Consider the following 19273-nt stretch of genomic DNA (forward strand, 5'->3'; position numbering starts at 1 on the left):
TAACTTTATTTCTTCAAGCATGCCATCCATTTCCCTTTGCCTGTGTCCATCCCCTCAGGACTGCAGAGGTTAAGAGTTGTGTCTGCACTGGAGTACTTTAGAAACCCTAATCCCCTGCGATGCTTGATGTCCCTCACCCAGTGGTATGACTTGGCAGACACATACACTATAAACAGTGCCAATTGGCACATGTCACCCATCTGCCATAATAGTCGCACCTACAGCCGTCCTTTCTCACTGTATGCCGATAGCAGGGGGAAAAAATGAGAAAATTATGATAATAAAATTCTGGTGTAGAATTAGAACAGCTGATTTAATTCCTCCTCATAAGAAGACATTTCTGATATCTGTGCTGAGCACAGCATAGCTCAGATTCCACACTTACAGCTCTTTATCTATGACGGAGAGAAGAGGGGGAGCTCGGGAGTGAGAATCAAGGAAGGGACCAGAGTGTCGGAACTCCTGAAGGTAAGGACTTTGCTCCTCGAGGCTTGCATCATCACCTAACCGCAGCTAATAGAGTCTTACTAAATCCAAAAGAATATCATTTTTCAGAATGGGAATTAGATGTATGCAATGATTTTTGGAGAACCCCAGAGATTACTTGCATTGTTCTCCATAAATTTGGCAACTTTTTGGCTGTATTTATTCATCTCTAAAGGTCTACAGGTGGCAATTTGACTGAGCAGTCATACTTTTGATTTGATTTTTTTGTTAAAAATCACTGAGCATTTGAAAACAATAATGTGGGTTAAATCAACCGCAAGGGGATGGGATCAAAATTGCCTTGAACGAGCTAAATTTAAAATGTATTCACTGTTGAAGAAATTGTTGTAGATTTGATTCTGGTTTAGATCATTTGTTTCATTTCTTTTCTTTTTTTGATCAAATTCTGACATTAGACTTGTGGGTAGTAGTTTTTTCATTTCTTTTCTTTTTTTGATCAAATTCCGACATCAGACTTGTGGGTAGTAGATAGCTTGGTTTTAGGCAACCACTTTATATTGTATTTTTTATTCCCTTTTGTTTGAAAGTGGCTAAAATTTCCTGAAAGTTGCCACATGTATGGCCAGCTTGTGTCTTTGTTTGACATATAAATGGCTTTGGAATTATCCACAAACTTTAAAGTATTCCTAGGGCTGTCATTGCTTGCCTCTCTCTAAATTTGCTAATTGCTTGGCTGCATTTGTCATCGGTACTTTGAAATGTATTGTATTACAATGACTGTTGGCCAGGTGAACTCCAGAAGCAGTTTTCAGAAAGCTACAGTTGTTGTTCCTTCAAAATTCCAACATGATTTCAAGTTTTTCTTTAGTTTCAAGTATTTAGTTACATATAACAGTGCTATTATTGTATGATTTCAATAGGGTCCATATTTGCATAGTAATCATATAAATGTTTGGACTAAGTTCTGTCATCTTCAACTTTCTCTATAATTATCTGGGGGTCAGTAGTAGTAGTTTCTTAGTAGGAAAAAGATAGTTGCGTGTTAACATACTGTATGCTCATCTAACGGGTTCTACCCACTTGCAATAGAAGCAGCAACTCACCCTACAATTCAGGGAGTTAGGGGTTCTTTCGCATAGTTGGTAAAAACAGACAGTTGATCAACATTTTTACTGCCCGCCTACAAGTTAACATGGCAACTGGAAGCGATTGTACACCATCTGTCAAACTCCACCATTGAAGTCAATAGGGCCATACCTCAACAGTGAGTATCATTGAAGTCTCTACCATTGAACTCAATGGGGCCACACCTCAATCACAAGTACAAGTGTAGTCTCTAACATTGAAGTCAATAGGGCCACACCTCAACCACCAGTAACAATGAAGTCTCTACCCTTAAAGTCAATGGTGCCATACTTTGACCATAAGTACCAGCGTAGTCTCTACTACTGAAGATAGTGGGCCACACTTCAACCACGAGTACCGGTTTAGTCTCTACTATTGAAGTCAATGGGGCCACACTTCAACCTCAAGTACCATTGAAGTCTCTACCATTGAAGTTAATAGGACCACACCTCAACCATGAGACCAAATACTTAGCTTGTGGTTGTGGCCACCTCCTGGATGCTGTTGCTCTGCCATTCTAGAAAAAAGCAGTCCTCTGAAAGGCAGTCCACTGGAGATCACTTTTGAGAGGACTGTCACTGTGACCCATGTGAAAGAGGCCTTGCCCTGATTTCTAGCCTTTTCACACTGTTCACCAGAGACCTGACCTCTTCCCTGTTTTTTCGCCAAGTGACCTGCGTTGTAAAAGATAGTATTGGTATGAAAAATATGTGTGAATGATGAAAACTACATTTTGCTGTTTTTGATTATTTTTTCCAAAAGTATCACACCTCTTATGCAGGGATGTTTTTTTGCGTGTAAACATCCAATGGAACTACATCAATTCTTCTTTTTGCTGGGTGCAGTTTTTAGTATCTGAGAATGTAACGACACCCCGGGTATGAAAGGGGTTACATTTGTTTAGGACATTTCCTTCCCGAACACAAAGGCAACTACTGGACACTCCACTCAGCCAAACAAGAAACCCATACGAATAATCACCCCCCCCCCCCCAAGTATGAGACGAGGCTCTGTATTGAGGGTCAAACAGGAATCAGACTGTTTATTGAAAAGGAATACACGCTTTATATACACGTTAGAAGTAATGCAGTCACTACATGAACAATGACCCAAATCCAGTCCCCAACATCACACAATGGTTACATAACGAGCCCCCAATACACATTACTCTGAGTGTCAATACATCCTTTAGCAGACAACAGGTGAGTTCATTAGCACACTTAACAATAGGTGAATAAAAAGCCACCTCAGACAAGAATATCACAATTTACTTATTCAGACAAAAGCAACATCGTTAAGCAATAGACAGTCGGTCTCCACATTAAATGATTCTTACTCTGAATGGTCTAAAGTTATCAGTGGTGTACCAAAAGGTTCGGTGTTGGGACCCTTACTTTTTAATATCTTTATAAATGATATAGGGTCTGGGATTAAAAGTACCATTTCAGTCTTTGCAGATGACACCAAGCTTTGCAGTGGAATAACTTCTTTACAGGGTGTCTCCAACTTACAATCTGACCTCAATACACTGTTTCATTGGGCAACTATGTGGCAAATGAGGTTTAATGTTGATATGTTATGCACTTGGGGGCTAAGATAATGCATGCATCATACATACTAGGGGGAGAAGAACTGGGGGAATCCATAGTGGAGAAGGATCTGGGTGTTCTGGTAGATCATAAGCTTAATAATAGCATGCAATGCCAAGCTGCTGTTTCCAAAGCAAGCAAAGTCTTTTCTTGTATTAACAGAGGCATGGACTCCAGAGAGAGAGAGAGATATAATTTTGCCCCTGTACAAATCATTAGTAAGACCTCATCTGGACTATGCAGTTCAGTTTTGGGCACCAGTTCTTAAAAAGGATATCGGGGAACTTGAGAAAGTGCAGAGAAGGGCAACCAAACTGATAAGAGGCATGGAGGACCTTTATTCTCTCTTGAGAAGAGGAGATTAAGGGGGGATAGGATCAACATGTATAAATACATAAGGGGTCCATATAGTGAACTTGGTGTTGAGTTGTTCACTTTAAGGTCAACACAGAGGACAAGGGGGCACTCTTTACGTCTAGAGGAAAACAGATTTCGTCTCCAAATACAGAAAGGTTTCTTTACCATAATAGCTGTGAAAATGTGGAATAGACTCCCTCCAGAGGTGGTTCTGGCTTGCTCACTAGATTGCTTTAAAAAAGGCTTGGATTCTTTCCTAGGTTTACATAATATAATTGGGTACTAAATTTTTTTTTAGGTAAAGTTGATCCAGGGAATATCCGATTGCCTCTCGGGGGATCAGGAAGGAATTTTTTTCCCCTGCTGTAGCAACTTGTATCATGCTTAGCTGGGGTTTATTTTCGCCTTCCTCTGGATCAACAGCGGTTATAGGATTGTGTATATGGGACTGTAGGGTTGGGTTTTCAATACTGTTTTTTTTTTTTTTTTTATGGTTGAACCGGATGGACTTGTGTCTTTTTTCAACCTGACTAACTATGCAACTATGTAAATATGTAACCTTCCTGGAATGCCCATATTAGGAGTTGTACTCCCTGGTCATAGACCTCACAATGTACAGGGAATAAAATCTTCATATTTTAAGGGAGACATCATTCCTGAATATCACTGTCCCATTTGGAGCAATCCAAACCATAACCCCAGTGCCCCCCAGTTACTTGGTCACCTCGCGCCCAAAGTGACTCCCGTCACAGAGAATATTTAATTCTGTATGTATGGGTTCTGCTCTGTAGTACTACTCCTATTTTATATGCTCAGTGTACTGTATTTCTTGGTATATGTTATTTGTCACTTGCTGAAACAAATTTTTCGCATGTGTTCATTTTCACTAAGTGCACTGCAAAACTTCCAATATAGCCTCCAAATCTTTTTAGGGCTTGTGTTAATGGCATTGGTTTGACATCAGTTTAACCACTACACAACCGGAAGATTTTACCCTCTTCATAATCAGAGCATTTTTTGGTCAGCACTGCGCTACTTTAACTGGTAATTTTGCGGTCATGGAGCACTGTACGCAAATTACATTTTTAGCTGTTTTTCACAGAAATAGAGCATTCTTTTCAGTGGTATTTGATCACCACTGGGTTTTTATTTTTGTGATATAAAAAGAAAGACAAAAAAACTATATATTTTTATTTTCTGTTATAAAACATATCCAATAAAAAAATGTTAAAAAAAAATCTAAATTCTTCATGAATTTAGGCCAAAATGTATTCTGCTACGTCTTTGGTAAAAAAAAAAAAAAAAAAACTCCAAATAAGTGTATATTGTTTGGTTTGCATGAAATTTATAGTGTTTGATATACTGTAGATACTGGAATTTTTATTTATATATATTTTTTTTCATACTAGTAATGGTGGTGGTCAACAATTTATAGTGGGACTGTGATAGTTTGGTGTGCAATCTGACACCAGCTGACACTGGCTGGGGGGTACACTAACTAACCGACACTGACATCACCAGTGCCGCTAATTCAGTGCTCAAACTATACACTGTCACTGTACTAATGACACTGGCTGGGAAGGATTTAACATCTGGAGTGATCAAGGGGTTAAATGTGTGCTTAACAATGTTTACTGTGTGTTATGTGCTGCTGTTACTAAGCGACCTTGCTGTTTTTTTCCCTGCTTTGCAGGGAATAAAAAAACAGCAAGATCGCCTGTCAGCGTTCAGGGCTCCCTACCCTGAATGATGGTGCAATCAGGTTGATGTACTGATTGTATCTGTGCGGAAGACCCTAAAGTTGTATGATGCAGCTGAAGGTGTGACGGAGGCACAGGTACCCTTTGGCACTCACAAGCCATCCAGAGCAGCAAAGGTGTTTCCTTTCCCCGCCTATTTTGACAGAATTGTCGCTAAAGAGTGGGGACGACCAAAGTGTCCCTGTGGGGTTCCTAAGCACTTTACTGTGGTGGACCCTCTGGTTTCCAGATTAACCACTTGCCGACCGCTCACTGGAGCTCTACTGCTGCAAAGTGGTGCAGTTCCCGTCCAGCGACGTAGACCTACGTCGCTGGACTCCTCCCCTTGTATTCAGTCACAGCGGGAGTCGGGCCAGGGGAGGAGTGGCGGCGATCGCCGCTGCTCTTCCCCGATCGTCGGGGGAATCGAGTTTGGAGATCCGCCCGCTTGTGTAAACAAAGCGGGCGGATCTCCTAACTGACAGACAGTGACAGATTGCAGGGTTCAGCATAGCTAAACCTGCGATCTGTCCCTGTGTCACTCAGTCACCTCCCCCCACACACATTAGTAAGCACCAGGCATACATTAACCCCTCCCTCTCCAATAAAATTAACCCCTTCCCTGCCAGTGTCATTTTTACAGTAACAGTGCATATTTATAGCACTGATTACTGTAGTAATGTCACTGGTACCCCCAAAAGTGTCAAAAATGTCAGTCAAGGGTCCGATCTGTCCACCGCAATGTCGCAGTCCCGCAAAAAAAAATTGCAGATCGCCGCCATTACTCGTTAAAAAAAAAAAACACCAACAATGACAGAAATCTTTCCCTTAGTTATTAAACGCAATAACTTTTGCGCAAACCAATCAAAATACGCTTATTGTGATTTTTTTTACCAAACATAAGTAGCAGAAAACAAATTGGCCAAAAATTTAAAAAAATTTAGATTTTTACATTTTTTTGGGGGGGAATTTCATATAAAAAAATGTGAAAAATATTGTTATTTTTTCAAAATTTACGCTCTTTTTTTGTTTATAGCGCAATAAGTAAAAATCGCACAGGTGATCAAATACCACCAAAAGAAAGCTCTGTTTGTGGGAAAAAAAGGACGTAAATTTCGTTTGGGTACGGCGTCTCATGACCGCGCAATTGTCAGTTAAAGTCGCACAGTGCCAAATCGCAAAAAGTGACCTGGATGTAAGACAGCAAAATCCTCCGGTGGTAAAGTGGTTAAACAAGGTAACCATGATTCTGGTTAAAGAGTCCCCTGCCATTAAGGATCCGACTTACCCAAAGGCAGAGGCCATAGCCTGCATTATGTATACCTTAGCTGGTTCGGCAATGAGGCCGGTATTTACCATTGCCCTTTGACCCAGTGGGCTAAAATCCTATGCCATGACATGGAGGGAGAACAGCTCCCATCCTGCCTTTGCTGAGCTGGCTGGCCAGCTGGTTCATTGGGCTGCAGTTTTTCTGTGATGCCTCTTTGGACACGGCTCCCCTGATGGCTTGCCTTTCTGTTTTGCAGCTACCCTGGATGACATCATAAAAGGTCTCACAGGGGGGAAGTATACCTTTTTTTCCACAGACTACTAAGGGCATGGAACCTCGTCGTAGACATAGTCCTTCCTTCTCGGCTCATAAGACATTTTTTTGTCCCTCAGGGTCTACTGACATGGACTGGAAGCCTTTGAGGGCCTCCTCTGGTGGATCCAAATGAACCTGGTCTGGCAAGCCAAGAGCAGGCTTCTCCAGGCCCACGGACAAGGTTCCTTCTGCATGAAGGTGCGCCTTCACCCATCTCAGGGGTGGGGGGACGTCTTCGCTGGTTTCCAGACCCGTGGACTTCCCTGGGGCAAGACAAGTGGGTCCACTAAGTAATTCAGTCCAGCTACAAGATCAAGTTTCGCTCTTGTCCCCCACCAAGGTTTTTTCCTTCCAAACCTGTGCCTGACCCCAGACTGATTACAGGGTCTGTATGGAGCGGTACAAGACCTGTTCCTTCAAGGGGTGATTGTTCCAGTTCCGTTTTCAGGGTTTTTACTCAAACCTGTTCACAGTCCCCATGAAGGATGACAAAATGCGCCCAATCCTTAACCTCAAGGCACTAAATTGCTTTGTGCGGGTACAGAAGTTCAGAATGGAGTCCATTCTAATGGTGGTGGCATCTCTGTGTCAGGGGAGTTCTCTCCTCCATAGATATCAAAGATGCCTATCTTTACTTTCCAATATGTGCCAGTCACCAGTGTTTTCTCCACTTTGCTGTGGGAGAGGAGCATTATCACTTTGTGGCGTTGCCCTTTGGTCTTTCCTCCGCTCCTCAGGTCTTTACAAAAGTGTTGGCTTTAGTGCTAGCCTTGCTACACCAACAGGGGATCGCGGTACTCGGCTACTTGGACGATCTCCTTCTGCGAGCGGAGTCTCCCTCTGCTCTAGTGCAGAACCTGGAGATCACAATACAAACTCTGCGGGAGTTCGGCTGGATTCTGAATTTTCAGAAGTCAGACCCACGAAGTTTGGACTATTTGGGTTTGACTCTGACCCATAGCCAGAAGGCTCCTTCCTCTGGACAAATGACTTACAGTACCTATAGGTAAATGTTTGCAGAGGAAGTTTACTTCCTCTACAAAGCTGTATGCCTTTTTGCCATAGGGATACTACATATACACTATATTACCAAAAGCATTGGAATGCCTGCTTTTACACGCACATGAACTTTAATGGCATCCCAGTCTTAGTCGGTAGGGTTCAATATTGAGTTGTCCCACCCTTTGCAGCTATAACAACTTTAACACTTAAGGAAGATTGTCTAAAAGGTTTAGAAGTGTATCAAAGGGAATGTTTGACACCTTCTTCCGGAAGCGCATTTGTGAGGTAGGGCACTGATGTAGATGAGAAGGTCTAGCTCGCAGTCTCCGCTCTAAATCATCCCAAAGATGTTCTATCAGGTTGAGGTTAGGACTCTGTGAAGGCCAGTCAAGTTCCTCCACCCCAAACTTGCTCATCTATACCTTTATGGACCTTAATTTGTACACTGGTCCAAATCATTTGGTAGAGGGGGGATTATGGTGTGGGGTTGTTTGTCTATTTTTGCTAGCAACATTGGGGGTTTATTATTGCTGGGACCAGTAGAATCTATTATTCCTGTTGTTTTTTTATTTTTTTATTTATTGTACTGGAAGATAGTGGGTGAGGTAGGAGACTAGAGAGTAGTCAGATCTAGGTAAGCTTGAGGCAGGTGGCTAGCAAAGAGTGGTCAGGTACAAGTATAGTTCATGGTAAGCAGCAAGCAGTTCTTGACAGACAGCAAGCAGAGAGTTATCAGTCAGTGTAGGACAGAAATGAGTAGGCTATAGACAAGGCTCAAGTAGCTGGTAAGAAGACACAGCACCATCCTTGTCAAATACTGGCACTTACATGCCCTCTAGATAACTCCCAACATTATTACTGTGTGCTGATGCACATTGGAAGACTAGGACTGGATGGTAAGTTTAATGGGAAATTCTGGATTGTGGTAAGACAAAGAATGACAGGACAAGGATGAAAATGGACAATGTCAAAGCTGGACATACCAAACAAGTGCCCTGGAAAACCAGGACTGGACTGTAAGACAGGTAACAAGGAAATCCTGGGCTGTAGCAAGGAAGAGAGAACATGTATGGGAGTGCTACTTAGGGGAGGTGTCTCCTGCCCTGATGTGCACCTCACTGGTGATGCCAGGTGAGACAGTTTCACATGACCACTCCTTTGCTCTGGGCATTAGGGAACTCAGTGGAGGACTGATTTGTCCTCTACACTGGGGCCATATTTGAGTGTTCTAGCACTGAAATCCAGTGAGATTTGATTTAGGTAGCCATTTTGGCTCAACCTTGATATAACTATCACATGCTGTGTCACATAGGGGCCTTTCCACGTGGTAAACATAAAAGAGGCACATATCAGAGGGTATGTAGCTATCAGGGCTACCCTTGTGTGGGACAGGGTTGTTTTCCCACATACCTTGGCAAAGCAATTTTATTCCATTGGGGCTGAAAAAGAGGGTACTTTGTAAAAGAACATTAATAAGCACCTGATCCTTGGTGGGAATATTTACTCTAGCTATGGAATTGTATGGTTGTTTGGAAACCAATGTTAGAAACCATTTGTATTTTCTTCCAGAAAGCTCCTTTAGTGTTACCAATTTTTGGGAATACAGTATGTACTTATTTACTTCATGTTAACGTTTTAGGCATCCTGTGTCTTTGTGATGTGTCCCTTGATGTTTGCCAGGATGAGAAAGGTAAAGGCTCAGCCAGGTGAGGAGGCACATGTTACTACTGTAAGTGCTGGACTGGTAAAAAGATACCTTCTGGTAATGAAAGACATCCAGTACCTGGAGCAGTAGGTGTCATTGACACTGGCTTAGTTAGGAAACTTATGGTAGCCAGGAAAAGAGGGGTCTGGTGATAGTGATGAACTCCTCTTCTGGGCCACTTACTTTGTACCCTATGACCCTGTAGCTTTTGGGCCCCTGACAGACCTGGCCAGTTGTGAACAAAACAAGTGTGCGTTTACCAACTCACCCATGAAAGTGAGCCCAAGCAGTTTAAGAGGGTTTTGACCTTCCTTGCTGTACCCTTTATGGTAGGCCTCGGTGCAGGAACTGGCTCAAAAAACCTGCTGCCTGAAGTAGTGCACTACCGCTTGCAACTTTACAGTAGGCCTTGAATTGGGAACTGGCCAAAAACTTTGCAACTTGAAGGTGAGTTCAGTTTAACAAGCTGGAACAAGACTGCCAATGAGCAATGCCATAACAAAGCTGAGCAGTGCTGTTACAACACCACTGCACTTGGTACGCTCACTGCACTTGGAACGCTTCACTGGGCTTGGAACGCTTCACTGGGCTTAGCAAGGGCTACAGTCTGTGTTCTTATTACACTTTGAATGGTTTCTATGTAACATTGCATCTTTCATTTTTTTGTTAAGTTTGTTTTTATTATAATTCTGGGTTGGCTACTCAGAAAGTATTGAACCCACCATATCACCATGACAGCCAAGCTAACTAAGCCTTTTAAGATTTTAGCAATGGCAGCCACCACAGCACAGGTTTCTGACTAAGCTGGTGTCTTGACTGAGCCAAAATACCAATGCTTACTGTCCTGTCAGCAACAGCCCAACTTGGGTTGATTCCTTTTGAGCAGAAACATGTTGGCTATCCTATAGAAAATATCCACTTCTGGATTGCTCACTGTAGATGTACAGCTACAGGGTATCTGACTGCACTGGATCACGTACATGTATGTGATCCAGTTTTTCCCGGTAGAGGACACACACGCGCCCACCTTCCCTGCTATGCTGTTATTTGCAAGCCAATTTTTCATGAAATCCTGACTCAGGATTTGAACATAAGAAAGGACACCATTTTGGTAATGTTGTTAACATCGAAATAGTCACTACGCAGGCTCTGCATGCCATCCCATTTGAAGACATCCAGGGATGCTATGAAGGTACATAATTTGAAGGGAACAATGTTCAATTGTAAAAAACAAATTAAAAATATTTTTTTAAATATCATTCTCATTACTTTCTGTACATACCTCCATATTATTAGCACTGGTCACTGTATTAGTGTCACTGGTGATGTCAGTGTCAGTTAGTCAGTTCCCCCAAAGTGTCAGTTAGTATCGGATTGTCCGCCTCACTATCACAGTCCAACTATAAGTTGCTGATCACCACCATCAATAGTATAAAAAAATAAATAAAAATTGCAGTATTTATTTTATCATTTGTAGACGCTATAACTTTCACGCAAGCTAATTAATATACACTTATTGGGATTTTTATTTTCCAAAAACATGTAGTAGAATACATTTTGGCCTAAATAACAAAAAAAACAAAAAAAAAACAGTGGTGATCAAATACCACCAATAGAAAGCTTCTATTTGTGTGAAAAAAATTATATAAATTTAATTTGGGTACAACGTTGCATGACCGAGCAATTGTCTGTTAAAGTAGCGCAGGCAGTGCCGAATATAGCAAAAAATGGCCTGGTCATGACGGGGGTACAACCTTCTGATGCTTAAAGTGGATTTCCAGCCATTTCACTCACCTGTCCAACGGTCCAGCGATGCGGCCGCCCGAAGCCTCGATCCTCTCCCTCGGCGCCGGCATCACTGCTGTGGGCACCCGGCTGTGACAGTTTTGGCTTCACAGCCGGGTACCCACTGCGCATGCGCGAGTCGCGCTGCGCGTCTTGATTGGCCGGCAATCTTCTGGGACCTCTGACATGTCCCAGAAGATTGCAGGGAGGGAGGGGGAGAGGAGAACTTCCGTTCAGGGCGCCGCGGCGCTCCGAGCGGAAGTGGGAGCGGGTACCTGTCAAAACTATGTACCCGCTCCCCCCAAAAAAAAATGACATGCCAAATTTGGCATGTCAGGGTGTTAGAATACCTAAAGCGGAAGTTCCATTTTTGGGTGGAACTCTGCTTTAAGTAGATATGACAGCAGCTGTGTTGTGCTCTAATATTTAAAACCTAACAATTAACTATTATTATCATCCTTCCACTCTTACTAAAAGGCTTCTCTTGCCATATCAGAACCATGCTATAGTAACATGTATTCTATTTCTTTGTCTAAGCAGAAGAAAATCTGTAGGAGTTTGCCAATCAAAAAACTTGAAAGGTCTTATCTCTTTCTGGCTGTTACTCAGTGACTAACTAGAGTTGTGTCCTGAGCAGCTTGTTGACGGATGAAGCTTTCACCAACTAAGCGATATAGAGAGTTCTCGGGGATCTATTTGTCTGGATGTTGTTCAATGAGATGATTAAGCCAACTCACCATTTAGACTGTTTTAACCGCGGGTGACCTATGCAGTCTGATGCATTATTACTTTCCTTTGGTCAATTCTCATTTAGACTAGCCTGCAGCAAGATTGCGTTCCAGTAGGTGATTTTATGATTTCACTGAACTAACATAATTCAGCCATATCTATTTGAGTATAAACATCTCTGGACAGCGCAACTGATATTTTATTAGCCATTACACTAAAAAATAGTATCAAATGGTTCCGTGTTTAAAACGTATACCTGTCCACTTTGGGTATGGGGTTTTAATGCCACCATGGACACTGTCTACTATAGAGTTTGTATGCTGGCTGTCTGCTTATCTGGGTTTCTTCCTTCAACCCAAAACCTGGTTAGTTGTAGGAAACCTGGGCTGGGACAAAAGTAAAAATGAATGCTGCTTGCCTGTTGCAGTCTTAGGAGATATGTAATTTTACTGGCCCAAAAGAAGCATGTAAATTAGAAGTTTTTTTTTTTTTTTGTTTACAAAATGTTATTAGAAGGTTTCAATAGGTGGTACAGAGGTATTGGCTTCTTGAAATATCCAAAAATCAGATCATTACAGAAAATGGCAAATGGTCCAATCCATAAAAGATTGATATGATCAAGGCACAAATATGAATACTAATACTGACAATGCCATTATTTCAGAAAGAGAAAAAGAAAAGACATCAACATTAACATATCGATATAAACGCATTTCGAAGCATTAGGAATTAATCACTAAATAGTGCAGTGATCGAACCAAGGTGACCATTTGTGCTCATAGTAAGACATAGTGTGGTATAAAGTGTGAAAGAGTCTTTCCACTCTACCTATGGATTCTACACATAGTTTAACCCAGGGCTTTTTTTCAGCAGGAACGTGGGGGAACGCAGTTCCGGCAGCTCCAGAACTGAATATATGTAATAGCAAGGAAAAATTGGGTGTGGGGGCTGGGCATGTAGAAAGGAGAAAAATGAGTTTAGTGACCCTCGTCCCTTTACTGGAAAGTGGACATACAAGAGGAAAGAGACCCCCTAATTGGACTATACCGGATACGAACTCATATATTAAAATTTTCAAAATTTTATTAAACACAGAAATACATGAAGTTTAGACAGGTGAGTACAAAAAAGTACAAAGAAATTGCAAAGTTTCAGAAAAAACCTTAGAAAATTGGCGACTAAATATGGTACCACTAGAAATGTGACGATAACATGGAGGAACCTTAAAGTAATAGCAAGGGTGGGCTAGAGGGTCTATTTATGCTGGCTGCTGGGGGATCTATTGCCACTGGTGGGGATCTGTTTTTTGTGTAAGGGTCTATTGTTGATGGTGGGGGATCTATTGTTGTTGGGGGAGGTCTTATGTTGCTGGTAGGGATCTACTATTGAGCGAAAAGTCTAGTATTGCTGGCTGCTGGAGGGTCTATTGATGCTGGCCGCTAGGAAAACTGTTGTTGCTTGCTGGGGGGGAGGGGTTGTTGTGGGTGATCCACTGTTGCTGTGTGTGTGTTTGGGGGGGTCTATTGTTGTGTGTGGGGGATCTATTGTTGCTTGGGGGGACCTATTGTTGTTGGGGTGGGGTCCATTGTTGCTGGGGGAGTCTATTGTTGTGTGAGGGATCTTTTGTTGCTGCTATTTTACTGCTTTTCTTGTTATTAGACAAGAACAAATTCCATACAAATTATTTAGAACCACAAAATGATTCTTGGGGCAGTACTGGGAGGTGGGTAAGGGTGGAATCGAGGGACGGTGCTTAGAGGTGGGTAGGGCACAGAGACAGGTGGGGACTCAGAAGGGGGGAGTTCCTGCACCTGTTGTCTGAGAAAAAAAGCCCTGGTTTAACCTAGGAACAGAGGAAGATCTCCAATGTAAATGTAAAGCGACTACCCGAAGGAAAACTACACAGATTATGTTGATTAGTCTCTGTGACGTAGTAACCTCTAAAATTGGAGGAAATAATAGACAATGAGTTGGGGTAAGAGAGAGCTGAGCACAGGTTAAGGTAGAGGCAAAGGTGGTCAGCTTTCTCCAAATTGGAACCAGCTGGGAACATTCCCAAAATAAATGTAGAAATGTACCTGAAGCTTGAGAACCTCTAAAACATAAGGGAGATACTGTAGGGAAGATATGACGCTTTTCCACTGCATGGAACCGAACGGTTCGGCTCGATTTTGCGCTTTTCCACTGCATGGTACCGCATGGTACGGTGTTGGGACGGTTCGGTACAGTATGGTACGGCGGTGCTTTTCCACTACATGGAACCAAACAGTACCATATCCCACAATCCTTTGCATGCAGCCTTGACTGTTTTTCACTACTAGTAGCCACTGATTGGTCAGAGAATCGTTGTTATCCCACCCACTTTACTCTAGTGGAAAAGCAAACCGTTCCAAACCGTACCGAACCTTTCCAACACCGTACCATGCGGTACCATGCAATGGAAAACCAAACAGAGCCAAGCAGGGCCGAGTGGAGCCGAGCCGTTACTTGCAGTGGAAAAGTGCCAATAGAGTGGACTCTAACCAGAGTACGGTACCACCTTGTAAGGTGTTTGACAGCTGTTTCCCCGATAATAGGAGACCTAGCACATTTCTTTAAATTGACCTATCCAAAACCCCTGGCTCCAAAGAGCAATCATTTTCCCATTTTGTCCTGTGCATCAGAGAATCTGTTGCGTTCTGATTACCAAGGAAAGTATAGATCTTATATAACCACTGGAATTATGTAAACAGAATTGTTCATACAGAGTAGAGTTTTTCTACTGCGTCTATCTTAAAATGGGATAAATAAAAGTTCTTGATCAGGTAAATTTGTAGTTTTAATGTAACTGACTACATACTTGTTTTGGGTCAATGACTCAGTATGTATTGAAGTCAAATAAAGCCAGGCATCTGTGATTTTCAAAATGGCAGTCCCTGCATTTTACCAACACTGATTTTCTTCTAAGAAGAATTTAAAGCATAATGGGAGCCTGTCAAAGGCAAAGCGTCATGTACCTGTCAGAGGCAGGTACCGGTCAGTGGGCAGATCCATAGCCTCTGTTTACTTCAATAGTGGCTTTTAAATCTGCTCATTGTCATCCAATAAAAAGTAGGGTGGGCCTGGTAGGGAAGTAGTCTCAGGCTTCGCCCAATCAGTGACTCAAGTAATTTTCCAAAAATAGGTATTGCCATATTTGGGTAATGACATTACAATTGTATTCTGGCTCCTTTGTTTACATTTAGCACTGGGGATTTCCCAGCTGCCAGCTGAATGGGGATAGAACCCTGTGATGGAAGCGATGGTATTCATGAAGTACCTCAAAAACGGTCCTAATTACGGCCAGTTTTGTAATTTGCGAACTTGCGGCTATTCTTGAATCTGTTGCTGCCATAGTAATAGGCTCTCAGTGTGCTGGTACTATGGCACTTACGTTCCTAATGTTATCAAACCTGTGGCTAGCATTCTACATATGGCAGGCACTGAGTGTCCGCCTCTGGTTGTGGGCTGTGGTGGTGGTGCTTGGTGGAAATTCTGCCTTCCTGGTGGACCTACTGCTCAGACTGTGGACTGGATTCAAAACCTTTGAGTAACATATGTGCCTCCCCCTCCCATCAAGACTGACAGTATATTATCTTCCTGATATGCTTCCTGGTTATCTTGTAGAGCAAATCACCTCCCATGGTTATGTGATTAAATTACACTTTACCAACTATAGCCTCTACAGTAATTCCCTCCTTCTGTCCTGCTTTTTTTGGCTATTTTAGGAACTAGAATATACCTTATACCTTGTACGTCTGAGGATTTTTCCCCGTTGGGGTCACTCTTACAGAGTCAGCACTTCACAGGTCGCCCCCTAAGTCGGAGCGACGTAGTGTTAGGAAGCACAATTTGAATACACAACTCCAGCCAATATCTTTATTTTTTCTTAAAGCGGTTCTTCAGTCATTCACAAAGTGCAGCGAGAATCACACATGCGTAATGGGAGGCCTACTGTGAAGCCGCAAGGAGTCGCAGCTGCCTGCCCTTAGTCAACATACCAGGCACAAAGGACCTGAAGACCAGCGAAGAACTGGTTCTGGTGAGGATGGCGCTGGATCCTTGGAAAGGTAAGTGTCCCTTTTTTGTAGCTGTTGACCTTTTTTTATTGAGACTGAAGAACCGCTTTAAGAAAAAATAAAGATATTGGCTGGAGTTGTGTATTCAAATTGTGCTTCCTAACCCTTCTATAATTCACAAATACCCCCATCTAAACCATCTCATTGAATACCAAATAATGTGTAAATTTTTACACAATGCATTAAAATTAAAATTCATATAACAGCGCCCCCTCCCAAATTCATAAAATTATGCTCCACAAAAGATCAAATGTAATATTTTTGAAAAATCGCCTTTTTTTTGTTTTATAACAAAAATATATCAATACCTAACAATACATAAATGTCTGCTTGGGAGATTTTCCAACATTTTCTTCCAAAATATAAGTAGAGTTTTGGACAAAGTTTTTTTGTTTTGAGAACTTTTGTTAATTATTCTAATTCTTAGTGGGGTCAAATCAATGTTCACTTTTAACCGCAGTGATGGAAAAATTTGAAGGAGCAGGGTGCGAAATTCTACTCAAATTAACAAATTTCTGGAAGTGAATTTAGGTTTTGCTTGAGAAAGTCAATTTTTTCTAAAATCAAATGTTAAAATCAAACAAAAATCGAAAACACTTTTAAATGACATTTGTTCAGTAGTTCACTGTACTAAGAATTTTTGTACAAACGTAGGTAGAGATTTGCTAGTGTCTACTTAAAGCGGAACGTCACCCAGAAGGGGAAGTTCCGCTCTCTTCCTTCTTTTCCTCCCCTCAGCCACATTTGAAATACATTTTTTTGGTCGGGGGGGGGGGGGTTGGATACCTGGTTTTAATAGGTACCTGTTTATACTTCTGGTCTGATCCACCGGAAATCCCCCCCCCCCCCCGTCCGTAACCTTTAGCGACATGTCACCGCTCCCAGGAGGCTGCGGGAACATGCACAAAATGCAGTGCCCCTGCACCAGGGACATGCTGGGACCAGAAGAATGGGCTTGGACGAAGATGGCTCTGGTTTCTTGGACGGGTGAGTGTCTGTTTAGTAAAAGTCAGCAGCTACAGTTTTTTAGCTCCTGGATTTTACATTTTGCAGAATTGACTGAAGCTCCTCTTTAAGTCTTGGTGACCATTTTCACAAGGACAAAAATGATGGGTAATTTAAAAACTTACAGTTGCCACCGAAACAGGAACAGAGGTGAATTCTTCAAATCAGGACGCCTCTTCCAGAGGCAGCTGTCTACGAGGGTATTTTCTTTTGACTACGTAGAGATTTCTTCATGTCTCTCCAAATGATCACACACAGTTGAAGAAGAAAGAAGACAGGGATGGTAGCCATTCCCTACTGTATCAAAAGCTAAACAAAAAAGGTGTGGATTTAGCTAAATATTTTTATGTCTGCTTTGGCAGAACATGTGTATTTACTAAAAATTATAGTATCTATTTACAAGTCATTCAAACTGATGTTTCATGTATATATTGGCAGATTGCGTCACCCACAAGGACCTTTGCCATGAAAGTCACAAGGAGCCTCACTTTCTAGTGCAGGGGTACGGAACCTAAGGCTCGCGAGCCAGATGTGACTGTTTTGATGGCTGCATCCGGCTCGCAGACAAATCTTTAATAAAGGGGGGCGTGTCCGGACGTGAGCCGCGCTGGACGTGTAATCCAAGAGCTCCGCCACGTCTACCACTCAATCCAGTAGCGTAGCTGTGCCCGGTGCCAAGGAGATTTCTGCACCCATCGATGGTACACTTTGTGGGCTACCCACCGCTATCCTCGGTTTGTCTCTGGGTGACCGGATTGCCGCGCTACGGACCCTGCGGCCTACTCGCGGTACCGCTTCCGGCTCGTGTGCTGTGCATCTGAGGGCCTTGGCAGTCACCACCCGGTAAGGAGACCTGCCATCCGCTCCCTGTGCCCCGACAGACACAATCTCCTTTCCCTCTGACACCCGGGGACCCATGGGAGCTGCCTCTTACATCCACTTTTGAGGCCTTCAGCGGCCGGCCGCCATTTTCTCAGGGCCTATACTCACCTCCATCACTCGCAGGCCTGCAGGCGCTTCACCACTCCGGCCTCATTGCATACCTGCCTGTTCTGCTCTCTTCCTCCAGGCACGGCTCCATCTACTCACTGTATAGCTGCGGCCCATGAATATGAATATTAAATAAAGGTTCCCGACCCTGAAATATAGTGTATGGCTCTCACGGAATTACATTTGAAAATATGTGGTGTTCATGGCGCTCTCAGCCAAAAAGGTTCCCGACCCTGTTCTAGTGGCTTCTCCAGTTGCAATGGGAAGTGTAAGGTCCCATGATAAGGGAGGTCAAAACCAGGAACTCATCAACTAGGTAACAAGAGATACAAGACAGAAGTGGACTTTTCAGCCCACAAGCATTAACCTTTAACTGAAACCAAGTTTTGGGTGGAGTAAACATTTTAAAAAGGGTGGAAATAATATGAACATGTACAAATATTATTACTCCAAACATTATGTTAATCTGAGCGTTATAAATATACTGTATGTATATTCAGGACATTTTTCTTACCCCTTTTAAACCTGGTATTAGAGGCTCATTCATGAAATTGTGTTGATTTGCATGCCATCTTGTGGCACATATGAGGTACTGCAAGATTTTGTTCTACCAAAGTCCAAAATAAACCTCGAAGAAAGTAAAAATTTGTAATTATCAGTTGTAGGCCTTAGTATGGCAGTGCATGGAAAGTGTTTGAATTGTACTTTTCCTCAGCATGGAGTAGTCAGAACAATGAAAAATATTGCTGACTGTTTTTTATGATTATTCCACTTTGGTCATTGCCTTCAAGGGAACTTGTCAGGTTTGCTATCCACATCCATTATTTTATATAAATATAACAGTTAGAAAGTATTATATATATTGTTATCTTCATCCATAATTCACCACCGGACCTGTCCACCAAGCATCCGCTGTCTGTCCTCAGTCCTCCTGTCACTCCTGTGTCTTGGGCACCTCCGCCCTAGAAGATCCAGCCTGCCCTGCGTGAGATGGAGTGCACTGATGTCTGACGTCATTGCGCACACCACGACCAAGTGAGGGACATTCCCCGGAGGAGACGCTCCATACTTCTCAGTTTGCACTATGGACGCCAGTATGAAAGAATTGCTATTGCTAT

The 19273-nt window shown here is 42.5% G+C and overlaps 1 protein-coding gene across 1 annotated transcript in view; it reads left to right on the forward strand.

Annotated features, from left to right (window-relative positions):
* Positions 1–259: 259 nt before the first annotated feature.
* The window catches only part of ZNF385C (zinc finger protein 385C), a 330357-nt gene continuing 311343 nt past the window's right edge, over positions 260–19273 (forward strand). Inside the window, exon 1 of the mRNA XM_082271505.1 lies at positions 260–468. The gene's annotated coding sequence lies outside the window, so the exon portion shown is untranslated. The remainder of the gene's footprint in view (positions 469–19273) is intronic.

The sequence above is a fragment of the Pelophylax lessonae genome, assembly GCF_965119305.1.
Source record: "Pelophylax lessonae genome assembly, chromosome: 11".
Lineage (NCBI taxonomy): Eukaryota > Metazoa > Chordata > Amphibia > Anura > Ranidae > Pelophylax > Pelophylax lessonae.